This window comes from Amblyraja radiata, chromosome 11 (genome assembly GCF_010909765.2).
Source record: "Amblyraja radiata isolate CabotCenter1 chromosome 11, sAmbRad1.1.pri, whole genome shotgun sequence".
Lineage (NCBI taxonomy): Eukaryota > Metazoa > Chordata > Chondrichthyes > Rajiformes > Rajidae > Amblyraja > Amblyraja radiata.
This window is the reverse complement of record NC_045966.1, coordinates 2,448,024-2,470,876: the sequence shown is the minus strand read 5'-3', so window position 1 is coordinate 2,470,876 and position 22,853 is coordinate 2,448,024. Positions and strand designations below refer to the sequence as shown.

The 22,853-nt window shown below is 49.0% G+C and overlaps 1 long non-coding RNA gene across 1 annotated transcript; it reads right to left on the bottom strand.

Annotated features, from left to right (window-relative positions):
* Positions 1-731: 731 nt before the first annotated feature.
* LOC116978732 lies at positions 732-20,960 on the bottom strand. Its single transcript, XR_004413527.1, has 3 exons — positions 20,866-20,960; positions 1,439-1,443; positions 732-743 (listed from the first exon to the last, which is right to left on the bottom strand). It is a non-coding gene; the product is annotated as an uncharacterized LOC116978732 (long non-coding RNA).
* Positions 20,961-22,853: the final 1,893 nt, after the last annotated feature.

Here is a 22,853-nt window from a genome sequence, read left to right as displayed (position 1 = left end):
GGACGTCTCTTAGCGGCTCGTAACGCTAACGGCAGGTACTCGGGAAGACTCGCTAACGGCAGGTAAGCACGGGAAGACTCGTGAAGATTTTACAACATGTTGAAAAAATGTCCACGAGAGCCCCGAGTACCGACGAGCGGCCATTACCGTAAATCTCCGAGTTTGAATCAGGGCAAACTCAGGAGAGCTCTTGGAATGAACTCATACTGTGGGACAGGGCTTTTACTATCTGTTGCAACAAGTGATGGCTCCCACTGATTGTCACCGGAAGCTTGCGTCCTTTTTAGGACAGTGAGGCCAACAATTGTAACATGGAAGGTGGATATGAAAGAAGAAGATGCACAGACAATGGGCCGAAGGGCCTGTTTTTAACGCTGTATATATCTTGATGGCTCTTTCTAACTCCATAGCAATGTCCTGCCTTAAAAAAAATCCTTTCCCAGTTAAGTTCTCAGGAAGATTCTGAAAGGAATGTAATATAAATGCAAGGTTTTGCCATCTCAACATTTTTACCATATTCATAACAAATAGCGGGTTATCTGAAAGATTTGAGATTTATTGCACCGACATCCTCCTTTCAAGGCTGATATTTTTTAAATATTACAATTTATGGCAGAGAAGTGAAAATAAAGGTTCATCTCTATTATACGGAAGAGTTTCATTTCTGAATGACTAAAATACCAGGCAGGCTCTGAATTACAAGACAAACTACTGAAGAGAAAATTAACACCACAGGAGTCTGTCTGACAGAGTTTTACATAAACACTTGAGTTCTTTCAATGGAAGGTAGAATTTTTTTTTAATGAAGTGACATTCTCCCCGTGACCTGCGTGGGTTTTCTCTGGGATCTCCGGGTTTCCTCCCACACTCCAAAGACGTGTAGGTTTGCAGGTTAATCAGCTTTGGTAAAAATTGTAAATTGGCCCTAGTGACGGTGTACGGAGCGATCGCCGGTCGGCATGGACACGGTGGGCCGAAGGGCCTGTTTCCGTGCTGTATCTCTAAACTAACTAAATGGATTGTGGACAGAAATGCTGGAGAAACTCAGCGAGTGAGGCAGCATCTAAGGAATAGGTGACGTTTCGGGTCGAGACCCTTCTTCAGACTGATATCGGGGGGGGGGGGGGGTGCAGGAAAAAGAAAGGAAGAGGAGGAGACAGTGGGCTGTGGGGGAGCTGGGAAGGTGAGGGGAAGGAGGGAGAAAGCAGGGACTACCTGAAATTGGAGAAGTCAATGTTCATACCGCTGGGGTGTAAACTGCCCAAGCGTAATATGAGGTGCTGCTCCTCCAATTTGCGGTGGGACTCACTCTGGCCATGGAGGAGGCCCGGGTCAGAAAGGTCGGATTGGGAATGGGAGGGGGAGTTGAAGAGCTGAGCCACCGGGAGATCAGGTTGGTTATTGTGAACTGGGCAGATGTGTTGGGCGAAGCGATCACTGAGCCTGTGCTTGGTCTCACCGACTAAATGGATGGTCGGTCAGATTGCAACTCATCTTTCAGAATGGAAATGCAGCTCCCATTTGTCCCACTCTGCACAGTAAGATCCCAGATTTCGTCCTCCCCCCCCCCCCCTCCCCCACCTCCCACCCCCATCCCTGTGCCAGACTGAGATGTGTGTTCTTTTCATGTACTATCCAACCCCCCCCCCCCCCCCGTTTACCCTTCCCTCGCCCCTCCCACCTACATCCCTTTTTCCGTCTCCACAACTCATGAGATCTAGGAGCGGAATTAGGCCATTCGGCCCATCATGTACACGGGTCAAAGTAAGTAACACATAGAAACATAGACAATAGGTGCAGGAGTAGGCCATTCGGCCCTTCGAGCCTGCACCGCCATTCAATATGATCATGGCTGATCATCCAACTCAGTATCCTGTACCTGCCTTCTCTCCATACCCCCTGATCCCTTTAGCCACAAGGGCCACATCTAACTCCCTCTTAAATATAGCCAATGAACTGTGGCCTCAACTACCTTCTGTGGAAGAGAATTCCACAGATTCACCACTCTCTGTGTGAAAAAAAATGTTCTCATCGCGGTCCTAAAAGATTTCCCCCTTATCCTTAAACTGTGACCCCTTGTTCTGGACTTCCCCAACATTGGGAACAATCTTCCTGCATCTAGCCTGTCCAACCCCTTAAGAATTTTGTAAGTTTCTATAAGATCCCCACTCAATCTTCTAAATTATAGTGAGTACAAGCCGAGTCTATCCAGTCAACACAAAGCAAGTAAGAATTTCATGGTTCCATCTGGGAAATATGACAATAAAACACTCTCGACTCTCGACTCTTGCAACATTACTCACCGGGTAATCTATGCCTCAACGTCACAGCCTCCACCGTGGCCCAACCTGCGGGAAAAACAGAAATACGTTGTCAACGTGGATATGGGCAATAGTGACAGAATGAGAAATGGAGAGGGAGGTGGGGCAGTGTTTGCGTTGATCGGAGGGGGGAGGCTGACACAGCTCCAGAGAGGAGCTCCCTGTGATCAGACACGGTGGCGCAGCGGTAGAGTTGCCGCCTCACAGCGCCAGAGACCCGGGTTCGATCCCGACTACGGGTGCTGTCTGTGCGGAGTTTGCACGTTCTCCCCGTGATCTGCGTGGGTTTTCTCCGGGATCTTCGGTTTCCTCCCACACTCCATAGACATGCAGGTATGTAGGTTAAGGTATGTAGGTATGTATGAAGAAACGTCGCCTGTTTCCTTCACTCCATAGATGCTGCCTCACCCGCTGAGTTTCTCCAGCATTTTTGTCTACCTTCGATTTTCCAGCATCTGCAGTTCCTTCTTAAACAGGTATGTAGGTTAATTGGCTTGGTAAATGTAAAAATTGTCCAGTATAAAATTGTCCAGTGCTGAGTGATGCTGTGCCGAGAGATTTTCATCGTACATCGGACAGGCTAGAAGCAGGAAGATTGTTCCCGATGTTGGGGAAGTCCAGAACAAGGGGTCACAGTTTAAGGATAAGGGGGAAATCCTTTAGGACCGAGATGAGGAAATCATTTTTCACACAGAGAGTGGTGAATCTGTGGAACTCTCTGCCGCAGAAGGTAGTTGAGGCCACAGTTCATTGGCTATATTTAAGAGGGAGATAGATGTGGCCCTTGTGGCTAAAGGGATCAGGGGGTATGGAGAGAAGGCTGGGATGGGATACTGAGTTGGATGATCAGCCATGATCATATTGAATGTCGGTGCAGGCTCGAAGGGCCGAATGGCCTCTACTCCTGCACCTATTGTCTATGTTTCTATGTCCTCCACTCCTGTGTGTTCTGGGCCAGCTTCTGGACACTGCCCCATGTCAGCTCCATTGCTTTCATTTCCACCTCTTCAGTTCGACACCAGGTGGCTTTGGGTCTCCCTCTTTTCCTTTTCCCTTCCGGCGTCCAGTGCAGGGCTATTCTTGGGATGCCGCCTGGTTCTCTTCATCCTAGCATCTGTCGATAGCCCTGGAGGTCCATCACGTCCACTTGCGTCGATTCCTTCAGTTGCTGTTTCCGTAACATATGTGTTTTACGAGACAGGGTTGTTAGCCCTGTACTCAACATCCAACCTGGAGGACCAGTGGATCGCTCTTCGTTTCGCCTCTACCCTTTGACCTGTCCAGCACGGGAGACCCTAACAGGAGACAAACCTGCTCACGAAGGTACACAAAAATACTGGAGAAACTCAGTAGGTGCAGCAGCATCTATGGAGCGAAGGAAATAGGCAACGTTTTGGGCCGAAACCCTTGGGTTTCGGCCCGAAACGTTGCCTATTTCCTTGGGTTTCAGCCCGAAACGTTGCCTATTTCCTTCGCTCCATAGATGCTGCTGCACCCGCTGAGTTTCTCCAGCATTTTTGTGTACCTTCGATTTTCCAGCATCTGCAGTTCCTTCTTGAACACCTGTTCACGAAGGATTTGGTTTGGGCTCAGAGTGGGCTATTTAGGAACAATCAGCATGGCTTTGAACGGGGAGGCCACGTCTTACTAACGATTGACTTATTTGAGGAGTTGGCCGAGGTGGTTGACGAGGGGAAGATGGCGGATGTTGTTGACGTTGATTTTGACAACATTCCCCACAAGTTAGGCCGATCCAGAAGATAGATAGAGCTCTTGCTAACAGAGTTAAGCCATTTAGAACGGAGATGAGGAAAAACTTTCTCACACAGAGGGTTGTGAGTCTGTGGAATTCTCTACCTCAGAAGGCAGTGGAGGCCGGTTCTCTGGAGGCTTTCAAGAGAGAGTTGGATAGAGCTCTTAAAGATCGCGGAGTCAGGGGATATGAGGAGAAGGCAGGAACGGGGTGCCGATTGTGGATTAGACTGTGGAACAGCATCCCTCTTCCCATCAGAACTGCCCCCTCCATCGACTCTTTTAAGTCGAGACTTAAAACTCATCTTTACTCTCAAGCCTTTCTTGACGTCCTCTGAGGGAGGGCTATATGTATGTATGTATTTATGTATGTAATAATAATATATTTTATTGTCATTGCACATAAGTGCAACGAGATTTGGGTATGCAGCTTCCATCCGACATCATAACTTAAATAACTAATAAAATTTAGGTTTAGTTACCCCGAGAACATGGTTTGTTCAAAGAACATTACAACAGTAAAATAGTCAAAACAGTCTAAAGTGCAGATGTGTCGTGACCATCCGAGGGAGGCAGTCCAGGGGGGGTGGGGGGCACTCAGCAGGGCCGGTTCAGAGCAGCTATAGCTCTGGGAAAGAAGCTGTTCCTGAGTCTAGAGGTGCTAACCTAATCTATGAACCTAATCTATGTACTTAATCTATGAACCAATGATGTATAACGTTAGTACCTCCACCAATGTAAAGCACTTTGGTCAACGAGAGTTGTTTTTTAAATGTGCTATAGAAATAAAAGTGACTAAAGTGACTTGATGTTGACAATGAATGGCGGTGCTGGCTCGTAGGGCCGAATGTCCTCATCCTGCACCTATTGTCTAGGTTTCTATGTTTCTATTAAGACGCACGGGATCCAAGGTGACTTGTTCATTTGGATTTAGAGCTGGATTACTTGTGGAAGACAAGAGCGTTATAAAGGAAACATAGAAACATAGAAAATAGGATATTTTCTGGGGAACTGCATCTCAAACTAAACTACAAAAGAAGACTCTCTCAATCATCCAGCCAGTGAGATCAAAGTGACCTTGTTGTGGAGAATTCCTCTGTGGTGCTCTGGTAATGTGATCAGGAGGCAGGCAGGCGGGCGGGCTGCCCTCTGCTTCCTGCTACAAACTTCCACCGGTCGATTAGACACATTGGTTTAGTTTTCAACAAATCTCGAAACTACTGGGACAGCCGGCTGCGTGGGCCAATGGGGATCTTATTACCTTCATGCTCTGTTGAAAAACTTGTGCGTGAAATTAATTATTCACTTCAGTTACGCCCCAGAAATATGACCTATACAGCTCCAGATGCCTTTCTCTAATTGGCTGTTTAATTAGCTAATATGCAGAACCCTATTAATGCAGTTAAAGAGCAGAGAGTCACAGAGTGACACAGTGTGGAAACAGGCCCTCCATAGACATAGGGTGACACGGAGTGGAAACAGGCCCTTCATAGACATAGGGTGACACAGTGTGGAAACAGGCCCTACATAGACATAGGGTGACACAGTGTGGAAACAGGCCCTTCACAGAGTCACAGAGTGACACAGTGTGGAAACAGGCCCTTCACAGAGTCACAGAGTGTTACAGTGTGGAAACAGGCCCTTCACAGACATAGAGTGACACGGAGTGGAAACAGGCCCTTCCTAGAGTGACACAGTGTGGAAACAGGCCCTTCATAGAGTCACAGAGTGACACAGTGTAGAAACAGGCCCTTCCTAGAGTGATACAGTGTGGAAACAGGCCCTTCACAGAGTCACAGAGTGACACAGTGTAGAAACAGGCCCTTCATAGAGTCACAGAGTGACACAGTGTGGAAACAGGCCCTTCACAGAGTCACAGAGTGATACAGTGTGGAAACAGGCCCTTCATAGAGTCACAGAGTGACACAGTGTGGAAACAGGCCCTTCACAGAGTCACAGAGTGACACAGTGTGGAAACAGGCCCTTCACAGAGTCACAGAGTGACACAGTGTAGAAACAGGCCCTTCCTAGAGTGATACAGTGTGGAAACAGGCCCTTCATAGAGTCACAGAGTGACACAGTGTGGAAACAGGCCCTTCCTAGAGTGATACAGTGTGGAAACAGGCCCTTCACAGAGTCACAGAGTGACACAGTGTAGAAACAGGCCCTCCATAGACATAGAGTGATACAGTGTGGAAATAGGCCCTTCGTAGAGTCACAGTGTGGAAACAGGCCCTTCAGGCCAGTTCATTGGCTATATTTAAGAAGGAGTTAGATGTGGCCCTTGTGGCTAAAGGGATCAGGGGGTATGGAGAGAAGGCAGGTACGGGATACTGAGTATGGCCTACTCCTGCACCTATTTTCTATGTTTCTATGTTTCACAGACAGAGAGTGATACAGCGTGGAAACAGGCCCTATTCTGTTGGTTCACATGCTTGATCAATGGTGTTTTATCATTAATGTTTTATTATTATTAATGTTTAGTGTTTTCTGAGTCATTCGTACCTGTCACTGTATGTCATGTTTTTACTTGTGGGCGGAGCATCAAGGCAAATTCCTTGTATGTGAATACTTGGCCAATAAACTTACTTACTTACTTCATAGAGTCACTGAGTGATACAGTGTGGAAACAGGCCCTTCATAGACAACAGACAATAGGTGCAGGAGTAGGCCATTCGGCCCTTCGAGCCAGCACCGCCATTCAATGTGATCATGGCTGATCATCCCCAATCAGTATCCCGTTCCTGCCTTCTCCCCATATCCCCTGACTCCCTCCGCTATCTTTAAGAGCCCTATCTAGCTCTCTCTTGCAAGCCTCCAGAGAACCGGCCTCCACCGCCCTCTGAGGCGGAGAATTCCACAGACTCAGCACTCTCTGTGTGAAGAAATATTTCCTCGTCTCCGTTCTAAATGACTTACTCCTTAATCTTAAACTGTGGCCCTTGGTTCTGGACTCCCCCAACATCGGGAATATGTTTCCTGCCTCTAGCGTGTCCAAACCCCCAATAATCTTATATATTTCAATGAGATCCCCTCGTGGTCCCTTGAGGCGTACGGGCACTGTATGGGCGCGGGGCCGGTCCCACTTGGAAGCGTGGAGTGGTGCGGGGCTGGTCCTGACATCCCGCAGGGCTCCGAAATTCTTGCAGTGACTGAAATCTTCGGCACCAACGGCCTGTCGGCACAATGCGGTCGTACGCAGCGTCTTCACGGCGTACGCCTACGCGTGGCGTTGTGTGATGACATCATCACCCAGCATGGCGTTGCGTGACGCCCAAACACCGCGACGCCCAAATTCAGTCGGCCCGCCTCCTGCCCAGCTGATTGGTAAACATGACGCAAAAGACGTCACGCGCGTACTTAGCGCGAACTTCACGTGAACTCCGCTTCCGTTGGTTCTCGCCAAACGCACGCAATTGCATGCAAGTGGGACAGGCCCTTAACACCATCCTCAGACAATTTTACATTTATAACAAGCCAATTAGCCTACATACCTGTACGTCTTTGGAGTGTGGGAGGATCTCGGAGAAAACCCACGCAGGTCACGGGGAGAACGTACAAACACCGCTCAGACAGCACCGTAGTCGGGATCGAACCCGGGTTTCTGGTGCTGCACACGCTGTAAGGCAGCAACTCTACCGCTGCGCCACCGTGCTGCCCAAAGTGAGTGCGTTACAGGAGTTACTCCAGCTTTCTGTGTCTATCTTCAGTTGAAGAGGATTTGTGTGTTGGTGTATTTTGAGAAGCTATGGTGTGCATTACTGTTACAATTCTCAACTCTCTCTTGACTCCATGTTGAGCAACAAGAGTTTAAGTGGCAGTCTATTTTTAACTCACGATAAAATGAGTTTTATTATTTGTACAAATGTGGGATGGATATCAGAACACAATTACAATGTCATTCCTTGCTGTGTCTGCACATAGTGTCAGCTTTTACAGCCCAGCCCACAGCCATCAGCATGATTGCTCACATCCATCTGTGGGACTTCACCTGTCTCAAACACTCCCTCATGTACACACTCGCACGCACACACACATGCACACACTCACGCACACACACACACATGTACACACACGCACACACACACACACATGCACACACTCGCACTCACACTCACACACACGCACTCACACACACACACACGCACACACTCACACACACACACACACACACACACGCGCTCACTCACGCACACACACACACGCACACACTCACGCACACACGCATGCACGCACACACGCACACACTCACACACACACACACACACGCGCTCACTCACGCACACACACACACGCACACACTCACGCACACACGCACACACGCACACACACACATACACACGCATATATACACGCACACACACGCACGCACGCACACGCGCACACGCGCACACACACACTCATGCACACACTCACACACACACTCACGCACACACTCACACACACACTCACACACACACTCACACACACACACACACACACACACATACATACATGCACACACACTCACACACACACTCACACACACACACACACACACATACGCGCACACGCACACACGCACACACGCACACACGCACACACGCACACACGCACACACGCACACACACGCACACACGCACACACACACACACGTTCCCCGTGTCCGTATCTAACTGAATCCTTCTTCATCCATGGAAACTCGTCACCAATATAAAACATAGAAACAGGTGAGGGTCGGAGCTTTATAGGTTCATCAGTGATAGGGGCAGAATTAGGCCATTCGGCCCATCAAGTCTACTCCACCATTCAATCAAGGGATCACTGATCTATCTTTCCCGCTCAACCCCATTCTCCTGCTTTCTCCCTGTAACCCCCAACACCTTGCATCAGTTCACCCAGCAGTGTTGAATCATAGTCACAGAGTGATATAGTGTGGAAACAGGCCCTTCAGCCCATCTTCCCCACACTGGCCAACATCTAGTCCCACCTGCCCGCGTTTGGCCCATATCCCTCTAAACCTGACCTATCCATGCATCTGACCAAATGTTTTATTAAATGTTGTGATAGTCAATAAATAATAGACAATAGACAATAGGTGCAGGAGTAGGCCATTCGGCCCTTCGAGCTAGCACCGCCATTCAATATGATCATGGCTGATCATCCCCTATCTAGCTCTCTCTTGAAAGCATCCAGAGAACCGGCCTCCACCGCCCTCTGAGGCAGAGAATTCCACAGATTCACCACTCTCGACGGAGACGAGAAAAAGTGTTTCCTCGTCTCCGTTCTAAATGGCCTACACCTTAGTCTTAAACTGTGGCCCCTGGTTCTGGACACCCCTAACATCTGGAACATGTTTCCTGCCTCTAGCGTGTCCAAACCCTTAATAATCTTATATGTTTCAATAAGAAACCCTCTCATCCTTCTAAACTCCAGAGTATACAAGCCCAGCCGCTCCATTCTCTCAGCATATGACAGTCCCGCCATCCCAGGAATTAACCTGGTGAACCTACGCTGCACTCCCTCAATAGCAAGAATGTCCGTCCTCAAATTAGGGGACCAAAACCGCACACAATACTCCAGGTGTGGTCTCACTAGGACCCTGTACAACTGCAGAAGGACCTCTTTGCTCCTTCTACTCAACTCCTCTTGTCATGAAGGCCAACATGCCATTTGCTTTCTTCCCAGCCTCAACTACCTTGTTTGGCAACTTGTTCCATACACCCACCACCCTTTGTGTGAAAAAGTTACCTTAAAGGTTCCTATTAAATCACCCCCCCCCCCACCCATCCCCCACTCATCTTAAACTTGTGCCCTCTGGTTATTGAACCCCCAACTCTGGGTAAAAGGTTCTGCATAGAGTCTATCTGTGTCTCCCATGATCTTAGATACCAGTTGGTTCCTCTCTAGTTCACACTAGTTCCACGTTAACCCAGTTTCACTTCCTACACACAAGGGGGCAATTTACAGAGGGCCAATCAACCTACAAACCTGCACGACTTCAGAATGTGGGAGGAAACCGGAGCAGCCGGAGGCAACCCACGCGGGTCACGGGGCGAACGTGCAAACTCCACACAGACAGCACCCGAGGATCAGGATCGAACCCGGGTCTCTGGAGCTGTGAGGCGGCAGCTCTACCGCTGCACCACCGTGCCGCCCACAAACAGAGGTGGGGAACAGAGAAGGGGCGGGGGGGGGGGGGGGGGGGGGGGATTAGACAAGGGACAGCGTGGGGGCTTTTGCGGGTTTGTGACTTGAAATTGAAATTTTGGAAGTGGGGGGGGATTGGGGTATATTTCATGAATTAACTCCGTAGGCAGGCAGGATAATTGTGTTTTGGCCGGCCTTGTGTTTGCCAGTGGAGTATGGATATTGATGTTCATTTCTCATGGACAATAAGTGCTGTTGTGTGATGCTGGTTAATGACGGAGAAAATCTGTACAGAGTGGAAATCACATTCAATTGTGAGCGAGAAAATAAACACTTGGCTTTTAAAAATGATCACGCCGGCCAAATTAACCAATGTGTACTGCGTATGGGTTACATTGATTATACTGCGCCAACATTACATTTCCTTCTGATTAACGGCATTCAACATCGATTCCTTTTTCAGGGAATCTGAATGGAATATGCGGGTCAAAGACTTCATTGCTGACCTTGGGCCGTTGTACATAGACGCAAAGTGCTGGGGTAACTCAGCTGGGACAGGCAGCATCTGAGCCGCTAGGTTACTCCAGCACTCTGTGAAACGTCACCTATCCATGTTCTCCACAGATGCTGCCTGACCCGCTGAGTTACTCCAGCACTCTGTGAAACGCCACCTATCCATGTTCTCCACAGATGCTGCCTGACCCGCTGAGTTACTCCAGCACTCTGTGAAACGTCACCTATCCATGTTCCCCACAGATGCTGCCTGACCCACTGAGTTATGGTGCAGCAGCATCTATGGAGCTAAGGAAATAGGCAACGTTTCGGGCCGAAACCCTTCTGGAAATAGGCAACGTTTCGGGCCGAAACCCTTATGGGTTTCGGCCCGAAACGTTGCCTATTTCCTTAGCTCCACAGATGCTGCCTGACCCGCTGAGTTACTCCAGCACTCTGTGAAACGTCACCTATCCATGTTCTCCACAGATGCTGCCTGACCCGCTGAGTTACTCCAGCACTCTGTGAAACGCCACCTATCCATGTTCTCCACAGATGCTGCCTGACCCGCTGAGTTACTCCAGCACTCTGTGAAACGTCACCTATCCATGTTCTCCACAGATGCTGCCTGACCCGCTGAGTTACTCCAGCACTCTGTGAAACGTCACCTATCCATGTTCTCCACAGATGCTGCCTGACCCGCTGAGTTACTCCAGCACTCTGTGTCCACCTAAAGAAACAGCTTCCACAAGGAGGCCTGTATGTAAGTAAAGGCTATGGGTTTAAGATAACTGACTAAAGAAGCAAAGGGAAGAGTTAGCATGCAACGTGCCCTTGTGGTCTGTAATCCACCACCAGACGTAATGCAAATGCAAATCCAATATTGTTTTCAAAGTGAATTGGAGATAAAATCTGAAAAAATAAAAAAATATTCTACGCATGGCACGGTGTGAGAGCAGAAGATTGTGACTAATTGGACTGTTGGTGTAAAGAGCTGGAACAGGCATAACGAGGATGTGGGGGCTTTGGAGAAGGAGCAGCGGATGTTTACCAGAACGCTGCCTGGATTACAGGGTCTCAGCTACAGGGAGAGGTTGGATAAACTTGGGATTGTTTTCTCTGGAGCGCCGGAGGTTGGGGAGAGACTTGATAGCAGTGTATAAAATGATGAGAGGCAGGACCAGTTCCCCAGGGTGGACATGTCCATCACTAGGGCGGTCACGGTGGCGCAGCGGTAGAGTTGCTGCCTCACAGCGCCAGAGACCCGGGTTCGATCCCGACTAAGGGTGCTGTCTGTACGGAGTTTGCACGTTCTCCCCGTGACCTGCGTGGGGTTTTCTCCAAGATCTTCGGTTTCCTCCCGCACTCCAAAGACGCTTGGTAAATGTAACAAAAAAAAATTTGTCCCTAGTGTGTGTAGGATAGTGTTAATGTGCGGGGATCGCTGGTCGGCACGGACCCGGTGGGCCGAAGGGCCTGTTTCCACGCTGTATCTCTAAACTAAACTAAAGGGCATAGCTACAAGATGAGAGGGGGAACATTTAGTAGTGATGTGCGGGGCAGGATTTGTTTTACACAGAGGGCGGTGGGGGCCTGGAACGCGCTGCCAGGGGTGGCGGTGGAGGCAGATACGATAGTGGTGTTTAAGAGGCGTTTAGACAGGCGCGTGGATATGCAGGGAATGGAGGGATATGGATCACATGTAGGCAGAGGAGATCAGTTTAACTTGGCATCGTGTTCAGTATAGACATTGTGGGCCGAAGGGCCTGTTCCTGTGCTGTACTGTTTCATGGTCTATGTTGATGAGAAATGGACCCCCTCTGTTCCACTGTGACAATCTTATACTTTCGTTCTTCCTTCATTCTTCCCACAGCCCTCTCCCCTCCTCACTGTGACACCATTTAACTGTCTATAACATCATATATGACGGCACGGTGGCGCAGCGGTAGAGTTGCTGCCTCACGGCGCCAGGAGACCCGGGTTCCATCCCGACTACGGGCGCTGTCTGTACGGAGTTTGCACGTTCTCCCCGTGACCTGCGTGGGTTTTCTCCGAGATCTTCGGCTTCCTCCCACACTCCAGGTTTGCAGGTTAATTAGCTTGCCATAAACTGTAAATTGTCCCGAGTGTGTGCAGGATAGTGCTAGTGTGCGGGGATCGCTGGCCGGTGCGAACTCGGTGGGCCGATGGGCCTGTTTCTACGCTGTTTCTTTTAAACTAAAACTAAACGGCCTGTCCCACTTACGCGACTTTTTTCGGCGACTGCCGGCACCCGTCATAGTCGCAGCAGGTGGCCGAAAATATTCAACACGTTGAAAATCCAGCGGCGACCAGAAATGGGTACGATTCTTTGGGCGACAACTCACCACCATACAGGCGTCACCCCGCAACATGTCGCCTGTATGGTCATGGTGACACCTGTTTGGTCGTGAGTAATCGCCCAAAGAGTCGTACAGGATTTTTGACATTTTTCGGCGACCTACTGCGGCTGATGACGGGTGCCGGCAAGTTGCCGAATAAAATCGCGTAAATGGGAAAATCACAGCTCACGGAATGTTATTCTTTTTGTTTTTCCATGTTTAAGAGCAACATTTCAGCTTTCTTCCCCTGCTTGATCTTTTCCAGATGCCACCACTAAACAACCCTGGATCAGCTCAACACCACTAACTGCCAGGAGATTTATTCTCGGGCAAACTTATTACAATGGAAATTAAAATAATGAAGCTAACTCTCTGCTTGTCACATCGGCAACGTTCTTTCCCACGACGTGCGGTGAAACTGTAAACAACATTCAGAATGCTTTCACAATTTTAATAGAAATAGTCAACAAAGGAATAGTTTGTGCTTTAACGAGCCGAGCAGAAATTAATGCCCACCCCCCCCCCCCCGTGAAAAGCAGTAAAATACACAATAAATTAACTAAATAATTCTTCTCCAGATTTGTGCATAATCTTCTCGGTAATACAAAGTAAATTGATGGTACAAGATGACAACAGGCCATTCTGCCCATTGACTCCGTACCGACCATCAAGTCCCATTAACTCTAATCACACACTAAGCCAATTTTATTTCTCCACGTTCTTTGGGGCGAAACCGTGGCGCAGCGGTAGAGTTTAGAGTTTAGAAGGATGAGAGGGGATCTTATTGAAACATATCAGATTATTAAGGGTTTGGACACGCTAGAGGCAAGAAACATGTTCCCGATGTTGGGGGAGTCCAGAACCAGGGGCCACAGTTTGAGAATAAGGGGTAAGCCATTTAGAACGGAGACGAGGAAACACTTTTTCACACAGAGAGTGGTGAGTCTGTGGAATTCTCTGCCTCAGAGAGCAGTGGAGGCCGGTTCTCTGGATGCTTTCAAGAGAGAGCTAGATAGGGCTCTTAAAGATAGCGGAGTCAGGGGATATGGAGAGAACCTTTGGGTCTCGACCTGAAACGTCACCTATTCCTTCTCTCCATAGATGCTGCCTCACCCGCTGAGTTTCTCCAGCATTTTTGTCTACCATTTATTAACATCTGAGTTGGTACGTTCTTCCCGTGGACCATGTGGGTTTTCTTCTGGGAGCTCCGGTTTCCTCCCACACTCCAGAGACGTTCAGGTTTGTAGGTGAATTGGGAGGTGAACGCAGGTGAGTTTGCTGGCAGCACCCCAAGTCAACTCAATGCGCCGAGCGGCCCGATTCTAGCTCCTATGAGTGATGAGAATGGTCTGTCGAGTTGGAGTAACATTGGATGTCATCGTGTTCTGTCCTGAACATTAAGCTCTCACCTTCATCAGAACTTGTCTGGGAATTCTGTTAATTAAATCCTTAAGTAACATTTATTATCAGGGCTGACATGGTGCCTGGGTGAGTCACGAGGGAATGGGGCTTAAGAAAAGTAATTATTTTTCTCTGGAGGCTCAGGATTTTGCTCCTCTATAATTACATAATTAGGTATGTCCATCCCGTCTCTGTGATACACACCATACATTTATTATTCATTAAGACTATCAATTTAAATGTTAATTGTTTTAAATTCAATGTAGGGCATAAATAGAGCAGCTTGCTTGCTATTTCAATTCAGTGATGTTCTTTTAACTAAGTAAGTAAGTTTATTGGCCAAGTATTCACATACAAGGAATTTGCCTTGGTGCTCCGCCCACAAGTAACAACATGACACACAGTGACAGTTACGAATGATTCAGAAAACACTAAACATTAATAATAATCAAACATTCATGATAAAACACCATTGATCAAGCATGTGAACCAACAAAATACCAGATCAAAGGGAGGCTACAGATTTTTGGCTGTTGAGTAGAGAAACTACTCGTGGATAAAAACTGTTTTTATGTCTGGCTGTGGCAGCTTTGACAGTCCGGAGTCGCCTTCCAGAGGGAAGTGATTCAAAGAGTTTGTGGCCAGGGTGAGAGGGGTCAGAGATGATCTTGCCCGCTCGCTTCCTGGCCCTTGCAGTGTACAGTTCGTCAATGGAGGGGAGGTTGCAGCCAATAACCTTCTCTGCTGATTGGACGATTCACTGCAGCCTCTATTCTATAGACTCTATAAGAAACTGCAGACTCTATAAGAAACTCTATTCTGCAGAAAAGTCCGGAACTCCTTGTAAACAAAGATGAAATTTGAGTCTTTCCCGATTCACTTGCTCAGCCCAGGAAAACCAACCCAGCAGCAACGCACAAGATGTTGGCGAGGCTGCGTTTAGAATGGAGAATACTGCAGGCACAAAATGCTGGAGTAACTCAGCGGGACAGGCAGCATCTCGGGAGAGAAGGATTGGGTGACGTTTTAGGCCAAGACCCTTCTTCAGACTGAACATTGACTTCTCCAACTTCAGATAGCCCTTGCTTTCCCTCTCTCTCCATCCCCTCTCCCTTCCCACTTCTCCCACCAGTCTTACTGTCTCCGACTACATTCTATCTCTGTCCCGCCCACTCCGCTGACATCAGTCTGAAGAAGGGTCTCGACCCGAAACGTCGCCCATTCCTTCTCTCCAGAGATGCTGCCTGTCCCGCTGAGTTACCCCAGCATTTTGTGTCTACCTTCGATTTAAACCAGCATCTGCAGTTCTTTCCTTCACACAGAACCGTACAGTGCAGGAACAGGCCCTTCGGCCCATAGTGTCTGTGCCGAATGTGATGCCATTGCCCATCTACCTGAATATGATGCAAATCCCTGCATTCCTTGCTTATCCATGAGCCTGTCCAAACGTCTTTTAAATGCCACTAGCGTTTCTGGTCCCGCCACCACCCCTGGCAGCGCGTTCCAGGCACCCACCGCCTGCCACAGAGCTGTCAGTCTACATTGTCAGACAGATGAGATAGCCACGCAGTTGAGGAGCTGTCAAGGATCCGCTGCCTGGCTGTTACATGGAGACATATCATCAGCTACAACTGCTGGAAGAACTCAGCGGGTTATCCCGAAGCATCAGCTTCCACCTCCTGCCTCTACAGATGCCTGCAGCAATCTGTATCATGTCACAGACTCCAGCATCTGAACTCTCAATAGACAACAGACAATAGGTGCTGGAGTAGGCCATTCGTCCCTTCGAGCCAGCACCGCCATTCAATGTGATCGTGGCTGATCATCCACAACCAGTACCCCGTTCCTGCCTTCTCCCCATATCCCCTGACTCCGCTATCTTTAAGAGCCCTATCTAGCTCTCTCTTGAAAATACCCAGAGAACCGGCCTCCACCACCCGCACAGAGTCATAGAGTGATACAGCGTGGAAACAGGCCCTTCGGCCCAACTTGCCCACACTGGCCAACAATGTCCCAGCTACACTGGTCTCACCTGCCCGCGCTAGGTCCATATCCCCCAAACCTGTCCTATCCATGTACCTGTCTAACTGTTTCTTAAACGTTGGGATAGTCCCAGCCTCAACTACCTCCTCTCTTTTCCCTTTCTATGTAAGCTGCATCAGGTCAGAAGGCTGTTCAGTTCAGTGTAGTTTATTGTCACGTGTACCGAGGTACAGTGAAAAGCCTTTGTTGCATGCTAACCAGTCAGCAGAAAGACAATACATGATCACAATCGAGCCGTCCACAGTGTACAGATACATGATAAGGGAGTAACGTTTAGTGCAAGGTTAAGCCAGCAAAGTCCCATCAAAGAGGCAGATAGTAGTTCAGGACTGTTGGCGTCTGTCTGTCAATTGTAAATGTTCTCTAGCGTGTGTAGGGTTGTGCTAGTGTACGGGGTGATCGCTGGTTGGCATGGGCTCGTGGGCCGAAGGGCCTGTTTCCACGCTGTATCTCTAAAGTGTAAAGTCCAAAGTAAAGGCATTTCCAATCCTGGCAAGCATCAACTGAGGAATATTCCCCTCTATCTTTTAGCAAGAACTGTGTCTGATTCTCCTCGTGTTCCGTTGAGAAGTGCTCATTTTTTCTAAAGAGCCCTTTGGAGAGCTCTTCTCTCTGGAGAACAATTTGCTCTCCTTCTAGCCCTATCTAGCTCTCTCTTGAAAGTATCCAGGGAACCAGCCTCCACCCTCTGAGGCAGAGAATTCCACAGACTCACAACTCTCTGTGTGAAAAAGTGTTTCCTCGTCTCCGTTCTAAATGGCTTACCCCTTATTCTTAAACTGTGGCCCCTGGTTCTGGACTCTCCCAACATGTTTCCTGCCTCTAGCGTGTCCAAACCCTTAATAATTGAATATGTTTCAATAAGATATCCTCTCATCCTTCTAAACTCCAGAGTGTACAAGGTCTAGGTTACGAGAGACAGGATTCAAATCAAAAGATTGATGGGGGAATCTTATAGAAACTTACAAAATTCTTAAGGGGTTGGACAGGCTAGATGCAGGAAGATTGTTCCCGATGTTGGGGAAGTCCAGGACAAGGGGTCACAGTTTAAGGACAAAGGGGAAATCTTTTAGGACCAAGATGAGAAAAACATTTTTCACACAGAGAGTGGTGAATCTCTGGAACTCTCTGCCACAGAAGGTAGTTGAGGCCAGGTCATTGGCTATATTTAGGAGGGAGTTAGATGTGGCCCTTGTGGCTAAAGGGATCAGGGGGTATGGAGAGAAGGCAGGTACAGGATACTGAGTTGGATGATCAGCCATGATCATATTGAATGGCGGTGCAGGCTTGAAAGGCCGCATGGCCTCTACTCCTGCACCTATTTTCTATGTTTCTATGTTTCTAAAACTAGGCGGAGGTAATTCAATGAAGTTTTCCTGAAAGATGCCCATTAAAAGTCCACAACGTGTGGAATCCAAGGATGAGGGAGGAAGGAACATAATACCCCACTGCGCGTATAATTAAGTGCCCGCATGCTGCTTGTTCTCCGCATCAGCAGCGCTCAAGGTTTCATTTTTACTGCACAATTATAACTCTTACATTTAACTAATTACTGATATTAAATATAAATTTACGCCCCATGCGAGCCCAGCACAGATTTGAAGTAACTCCCAGTGGATGCCATTGGATTTATGTTTTGGTAAACACTTGTTTTAATTTGTGAATATTATCTCAAGAATCTGCAGAGGACAAGATAATGTGGAGCAGAGTAAATCTGCGGCATCAATGAAGTGCTTTCTAATTACTGCAGGATTCACTGCGTGATGTTTTCCAAGCCAATAAGCAGAGATTTGTATTTACTGTCTGTCACGGCGCGAGCGGTGAGATCAGACTGAGACTGTAAAATCTATAATGTACGGCAAATATTTACATGTAGACAAGGATTCGCCTCTTCTCAGAGATCTGTGACTGTGCACTGGTTAAGGGCCTGTCCCACTTACGTGTCCTTGGCACGCAAATTACGGGACCTCGTGGTCGCGTTGAGGTGCGACGGTCCCGCGAAGGTCGCGCGCTATTTCATTCGCCCGCACAGCCGTCTGGAGCGCATGACGTCATTTGAAGATGGACACAAAATGCTGGAGTAACTCAGTGGGACCGGCAGCATCTCTGGAGAGAAGCAATGGGTGATGTTTCGTGTCGAGACTCTTCTTCAGTCTGAAAAGAAGGGTCACCCATTCCTTCTCTCCAGAGATGCTGCCGGTCCCACTGAGTTACTCCTGCATTTTGTGTCTATCTTCAATTTTCTTGGCCCCGCTCTGGGAGTAGAAGTAGGGGCGGATCCGGACTGCAACGGCCGTGTGCCCCAGGCCGAGCTCGGCGATCGTTTGCCTGCTTCTGCTGCTGTTGGAGGTGAGACGTTGCGTCGTGCCAGGGTCTTGGGCCTGTCCCACTTTGGCCGTCAGTTCCGCGACAGGCCGTTGGCACGTGAAGATTTCGTTCGCTACAAAAATATCGGAGCCCCGCGCGATGTCGCGCACAACTACATACCCCTCCGCGCTTCTCAGTGGGACCACCCCAGCGGTATGAACATTGACTTCTCCAATTTCAGGTAGTCCCTGCTTTCTCCCTCATTCCCCTCCCATTCCCAGCTCCCCCACAGCCCACTGTCTCCGCCTCTTCCTTTCTTCTTCCCGAACCCCAACCCCACCCCACCAGTCTGAAGAAGGGTCTCAACCCGAAACGTCACCTTTTTCCTTCGCTCCATAGATGCTGCCTCACCCGCTCAGTTTCTCCAGCATTTTTGTCCACCTATGATTTTTCCAGCATCTGCAGTTCCTTCTTAAACACTCCCCCGTAACAAGTCCCCAGAATATTACTCGTACTTCTGAGGCGTTTGCGGTGCAGGTGTTGAGGAATAAAGGGCACGATGGCGCAGCGGCAGAGTTGCCACCTTACGGCGCCAGAGACCCGTGTTCATTCCTGACGGCGGGTCAAGACTGTGCATATTTTTGTCATTTGTCCCAGATTGAACAAGGAAAGGTCTGTACGGGCTTTGTACGTTCTCCCCGTGACCACGTGGGCTTTCTCCGGTTTCCTTCCACACTCCAAAGACGTGCAGGATTGTAGGATGATTGGCGTCTGTCTGTCAATTGTAAATTGTCCCTCGCGTGTGTAGGGTGGTGCTAGTGTACGGGGTGATCGCTGGTCGGCACGGGCTCGGTGGGCCAAACGGCCTGTTTACATGCTGTATCCCTAAAGGGCCTGTCCCACGAGCATGCGACTGCATGCGGCAAGCGCGATCAAACCGGAAGCGGGGGCCGTGCGGAGGTCGAGTGATCCCGTACGAGTTGACGTGAAGTTCGAGCGAAGTCCGCGGGAAGTTCGTGCTGGGCGTACGGCGCCAAGACGCTGCGTATGGCGTGAAGACGGTGCGTACGGCGTGAAGACGGTGCGTACGGCCTCAATGCGGCTGCGGGCCGGCAGGCCGTTGCCGCGCGGAATTTTTGAACACGGTCAGTTTTTCGGAGCCCCGCGCGATGTCGGGACCAGCTCCGCACAACTCCATACGGCTCCGGCGATCGAAGTGGGACCGGCCCCGCGAGGCCGTACGGCTCAAGTGACCACGTTAGGTCGCGCTTGCCGCATGGAGTCGCATGCTCGTGGGACAGGCCCTTAAAGTGTAAAGTCTAAAATAAACGCATTTCCAATCTTGGCAAGCATCAACTGAGGAATATTCCCCTCTCTCCTTTAGCAAGAACTATGTCTTATTCTCCTCGTGTTCCGTTGAGAAGTGCTCATTTTTTCTAAAGAGCCCTTTGGAGAGCTCTTCTCTCAGGAGAACAATCTGCTCTGGTTCTGTAAACCCTGTCGACATCTTTGGCAGAGAGCTGTGATCCCCTTTATTCTTTATTTACATTGGTTTTGTGCTTGACCTTTGGCTATTTACTCTGTCTGCTGCCGCTTGAACAAGTCTGCTCCTGTTGCCGCTCAGAGTAATATTTGGACTTTAATCTCAGGTCAAATGTGGCCTCTTGAACCCAAAATATCCAACAGTTAAATAGACAATAGGTGCAGGAGGAGGCCATTCTGCCCTGCGAGCCAGCACCACCATTCAATGTGATCTTGGCTGATCATCCCCAATCGGTACCCCGTTCCTGCCTTCTCCTCGTATCCCCTGACTCCGCTATCTTTAAGAGCCCTATCTAGCTCTCTGTTGAAAGTATCCAGTGAACCGGCCTCCACCGCCCTCTGGGGCAGAGAATTCCACAGACTCACCACTCTCTGTGTGAAAAAGTGTTTCCTCGTCTCCGTTCTAAATGGCTTACCCCTTATTCTTAAACTGTGACACCTGGTTCAGGACTCCTGGATGAACAGTAATATACTAATACTAAGTAATCAGAATTGTGCAAAACAGACATCTATGGTACAACCAGAGACACAGTCCACAGAAGATCACAGTCGCTGAGGTTGGTGTTGTGCAGTGTTCAACAGCCTGATGGTTGTTGGGAAGAAGCTGTTCTTGAACCTGGGGTCATGGTTTTCAGGCTCCTGTACCTTCCTCCCCATGGTAGCAGCGAGATGAGAGCGTGGCCAGGGTGGTGTGGGTCTCTGATGATATTAAAGAGGCCAGAAGATGCCCCGACTGCACTGGTTCCACTTGCCTCCATTTGGCCCAGATCCCTCTCAACCTATGTCCCCTGGATCTTGATTCCATTACTCTGGGGAAAAGACTGTACTATTCCCCACATTATTTGTTACACCTCTATAAGATCAGCCCTCTCACCTTAAACCCATGTCCTCTAGTTAGTGCCAGAACGGAAACAGGCCCTTCGGCCCAACATGTCCATGCTGACCAAGATCCCCCATCGACCCTTGTCCCATTTGCCTGCATATCTGTCTAAACCTTACTGATTCATATTAATTCTTGATTACCCTGAGAAAAAACCCTACCTTACAACTAATGGAAAAATAACACAAGTTTAGTTGAAGATAGACACAAAATGCTGGAGTAACTCAGCGGGACAGGCAGCATTTCTGGGTAGAAGGAATGGGTGACGTTTCAGGTCGAGACCCTTCGTCAGACTAGTTAATTGAGTTTAGTTTAGAGATACAGCACGTAAACAGGCCCTTCAGCCCACCGAGTCCATGCATGCCAGCTATCACCGCACGCTAATACTATCCTACACACACTGGGGACAATTTACAATCTTTACCAAAGCCAATTAATCTACAAACCCGCACGTCTTTGGAGTGTGGGAGGAAACCGGAGCACCCGGAGAAAACCCACGCAGGTCACGTGGAGAACGTACAAACTCCGTACAGACAGCACCCGTAGTCAGGATCAAACATGGGTCTCTGGCGCTGTGAAGCAGCAACTCTACCGCTGCACCAACGTGCCACCCAAGAAAATGTCTTTTGCTACTTGAATGTATGTGTATGATTTGTAGAATCTAGATACCAGGGGCCAGGGGATGAGAAGGTGTGAGGTGCAAGCAGCTAATTGATCCCGTATCGAACACTTGATAGCACGTTCCATATGGAGCTGAGAAACTGCACGACCTTTGTTGATCGGGCTGTGTTTGTAGCGCACGTTATACTGATCAGACATTGGAAATATGCATCGGTGTTTAATTTAATCACCCGGGCCCACAACAAACTGCAGCGAATTGTGGACGCAGCCCAGACCATCACAAAAAAACAACCTCCCTTCCATCGACTCCATCTACACCTCACGCTGCCTCGGCAAGGCCAGCAGCATCATCAAGGACCAGTCGCACCCCGGTCACTCCCTCTTCTCCCCTCTCCCATCGGGCAAGAGGTGCAGAAGTGTGAAAACGCACACCTCCAGATTCAGAGGCAGTTTCTTCCCAGCTGTTATCAGGCAACTGAACCATCCTACCACAACCAGAGAGCGGTCCTGAACTACTATCTACCTCATTGATGCCCCTCGGACTATCCTTGATCGGACTTTGCTGGCTTTACCTTGCAATAAACGTTGATCCCTGATCTCTTATCTGTACACTGTGGACGGCTCGATTGTAATCATGTATTGTCTTTCTGTTGACTGGTTAGCATGCAACAGAAGCTTTTCACTGTACCTCGGTACACGTGACTATAAACTAAACTAAACTAATGTGGACTGAGCTCGCAATGTAGATGCTGATTGATCTGTGTTCCAGTTAGAGGGGCTGAAGTCCATCTTTGACCCCAACACAAAACAGACGACGGGAATGACCTGCTCAACGTCCAAGCCTCAATCTCCTTCTCCATTCCATTGACCGAGCTGCCATCAGCAAAGATTTGTGTCTGTTCTTGCTTCCAGTTCATTCCCCAGTAATCGCTTCCTCCGTGGGCAGCGGTAGAGTAGCTGCCTCACAGCGCCCTCAGCACCAGAGACGCGGGTTCGATCCTGACT